A 3923-nucleotide genomic window follows, 5' to 3' on the forward strand; every position below is an offset into this window, starting at 1 on the left:
TTGAAACTTCCTAGATTTGCTGAAAACATTAATCTACATATCCAAGAAGCTCAACAAGCTCCAAATAGAATAAATTTAGAGAGATCCACACCATAGTTAAAACTCTGAGAGACAGAAAATATTGAAGGCAGAGTGAAAAAATGACTTGTCACATATAATGGCACCCCAGTAAGACTAATGACTGACTTCTCATTTGAAACAATGGAGGCCAGGGACCAATGGGACAATATATAAAAAGTGCTGAAAGCAAAACTGTCAACCAAGAGTCTCACCTCTGTCTTTCAGAAGTGAACATTGAACAACACATTCCCAGATATACAGAACCCGAGTGAATTTATTGCTAGTTGACTTGAAGCAAGTCCTTTGGCCTGAAAGCAAATAAGCCCAGATGGAAATTTGAGCACGTGCGCACGCGCGCGCGCGCGCACACACACACACACACACACACACACACGAGTATCGATAAAGATAATTATGTAATATTAGTTTATGTATATAAAATGAACGCATATTACTTCTCAACTAATCTTAAGAGAAATTATATGAAAATATATAACTGTAATTTTAGGCTTGCAATGTAGAGAAAAGTAGCCTATTTGACAATAACAGCACAAGGGAGGTGGACAGGAGCAAACTTGTAACAGAGTCAGGAAATGGTGCTTGATGAGAACACAAATCCACAGGAACAAATAAAGAGAACCAAAACTGGTAAATAAGAGGTAAATTTAACAAACTCTATAAATATATAGATGCCCTCCTTTCTTTCTCAACCTCTTTAATAGACATAAAATTCTATAAATGGTAATAACAATGTATTCTTGTAATGGTGACATATATAGATGTCATATGATAACAGCAGTATCACAAAAAGAAGAAGGAATAAAGCTACATAGGAGTAATGATTCTATAGTTCTCTGGAATAAAGTCAATATAAATCTGACTTTAATATAAATCTGAAGTAGAAACTCTTAAGGTAAATTGTATATGGTAAGCCTCAGAGCAACCATTAAGAAAAATAATTCAAAATATGTAGTGAAAAGAATCATAAAAGGAATTAAAATGTTATACTAGAAAATATCCATTTAATGAAAAAAATAAAGGAGGAATTGAGGAACAAAATAAGACATAAGACATAGTAAAAAGAAAAAGTAAAATGGTAGACATATATCCAGCTGTATCAATAATATACTGTTAATGGATTAAATAATCCACATAAAAGACAGATTGTCAGATGTATAAAAATAAGATCCGTCTCTATGCTGTCTGCAGGAGACACACTTTAGATGCAAAATACAGATAGGGTGAAAGTAAAGAATGTCATACAAAAAGCAACCACAAGAAAGCTAGAATAGCTATGCAAACATCAGACAAAATAGACTTTGAAATGCAAAGCGTTACTAGGAATAAGGAAGGATATTTTACAGAAGGGCCAATTCATCAGGAAGTTGTAACAGTTATAAATATATGTACCTACCAACACAGCCAAGATATGTGAAGCAGAAACTGACAAAATTTAAGAGAGAAATAGACAAATTAAAAAATAATAATTAGAGATTTCAATACCCCACTTTCAATAAAGGATAGAACAACTAGGCAAAATATCAACAAGTAAATAGAAGACTTGAACAATACTACACACAAAATATACCTAACAGACACCTACACAACATCTCATGCAATAGCAGCAAAATTTATATTCTTCTCAACCACGTATGGAACATTCTCCAGAATAGATCATGTAGCAGGCCATAAAAAAAGCCTCAATGAATTTAAAAAATTGAAATCACACAACATAGTTTCTAATTATAATGGTGTGAAATTATAATTTAGCAACAGGAAGAAATTTGGGGATTCACAAATTTATGGAAATTAAATGTATTTCTAAATACTAATGGTAGAAGAAGAAATCACAAAGAAAATTAGGAAATACTTTGACATGAATGCAAGTAAAGACATAACATACAAAACATATGAGATGCAGCTGAAGCAGTGCTTACAGGGAAATTTATAGCTATAAATGTCTATTTTTTAAAAAAGAAAGTTCTCAACTAAAGAATCTAACCTTTCAACTTAAGACTTTCAAAAAGATTAGCAAACTAATCCCGAAGCAATCAGAAGGAAGGAAATAATAGAATTAATGAAACCAAAAATTAACGAAACCAAAATTGGTTCTTTGAAAAGATCAATAAAATGGGTAAAACTTTAGCTGACCATGAGAAAAACAGATGATTCAAAGTATTGAAATCAGAAATGAAAGGTCCATGACAGAAACTAGAAGTGAAAAGGAGTGAGTGACCAGCCACTCTCATTTCAATGCATCCGAGAGCAGAATACATTGTTCAAAAGGAAAGCATCTAAATAAACACGATAATGGATGGGACTGCAGGACGACAGGGGTACTTTGGGACACACTGTCACTCATGTTATTCTAGATATCTCTCAATACATTTATTCTCTTCGTAGCGTATTTTAAAAGTAGGATTGATGAGTTACGGGATGGAAAGTGATATTTTCCTCCTGAACTTCCCCAGTTATCACAGCTATGGATAAATGTCATATAAATATTTTAAAACTATTTTAGGTTATTATATATTACCTTCCCCAACTAGAATTTAAAATTTTCATTGATAGCAGTTTTATCATCTCGATTTTCAGTTTTAAAAGCATCTACCACAATCTAGTATAGAACGCAGCTTATAACGTAATTCATAAATGTTGTCAAATGACTATGGCAATGCTGGAATGTTCTATGTTAACAAACTCTAAGTGTTTTTATTACCTGAGTGATTTGTACTCATTTATACTCATTGAAAATTAGAACATACAGTTAACGAAGCCAAAAATACAAAATAAATTATTTCTATTATCATCACTCCAAAGATAACAATTGATATTTTCTAGAATGTCCTTCTGCGTGAGATATTGCTAATTCTTTTTTTAGTTGAAGAGTGTAAGACAATTTATTGTATTGTTTTTGCAACGTTTCTGTAGGTTTGGATCTTTGCAAAATAAAATGTACCTCTAATATCACAAAATCTTCATATTTTTAAAAAGCTTATGAGAGCTTTAGTATTAGTTTTATTTTTCATTAAATTTATTGGGGTTCCACTGGTTAATAATATTATATATAATAGACCCTTAGGGTACGACTTTATAAGACAGCATCTTCATACTCTCTCGTGTGCTCACCACCTAAAGTCTAGTCCCCTTCTGTCACCTTGCATTTGGTTTCCTTTGCCCTCCTCATCCTCCCCCCACTCCCTTGTAACCACAATCCTGTTGTCTGTATCTATGAGTTTGTATCATTTGTTCGTTTGTTGCTTTTTGTTTTATATCCCACATGAGTGAAATCATATGGTTCTTGTCCTTTTCCATCTAATTGATTTCCCTTCACATAAGAACTTTCAAGATCCATTCATGTTGCAGATGGCAGTATTTTATCTTTTTTATGGCTGAGTAATATTCCACTGTATAAATGTACCACATTTTCTTTATCCAGTCACCTGTTGAAGGACACCTGGTGTGTTCAATGTCTTGACTGTTGTAAGTAATGCTGCAGTGAATGTGTGTGTGTGTGTATCTTTACAAATAAGTGCTTTCAAATTTTTCAGGTAGATACCCGGAAGAGGGATGGCTGGGTCATATGGTAATTCCATTCTTAATTTTTCAAGGAACCTCCACACTGTTTTCCGTAGTAGCTGCCCCAGTTTACATTCCCAGTGGCAGTGTGTGAGGGGGCCCTTTTTCTCCACCTCCTCTCCAACGCTTGTTATTGCTGGTCCCGTTTGATAATAGCCCTTCTAATGGGTGCGAGGTGGTAAGATGTTGCTAATTCTAATGATTCATTTATAAGTATGCTTTGAAGTTGAGGCGCCGACGAAGTTTGTGGTCATGTTCCTTCACGAGAACTAAGTTTCCGTTAT

The 3923-nt window shown here is 33.7% G+C and overlaps 1 protein-coding gene across 1 annotated transcript in view; it reads left to right on the plus strand.

The window, feature by feature from the left end:
* Positions 1-3923, plus strand: part of LOC105306060 (ATP-binding cassette sub-family A member 3-like) — a 104046-nt gene that overhangs the window by 47417 nt on the left and 52706 nt on the right. The window lies entirely within an intron of this gene.

This window comes from Pteropus vampyrus, unplaced genomic scaffold, assembly GCF_000151845.1.
Source record: "Pteropus vampyrus isolate Shadow unplaced genomic scaffold, Pvam_2.0 Scaffold417, whole genome shotgun sequence".
Lineage (NCBI taxonomy): Eukaryota > Metazoa > Chordata > Mammalia > Chiroptera > Pteropodidae > Pteropus > Pteropus vampyrus.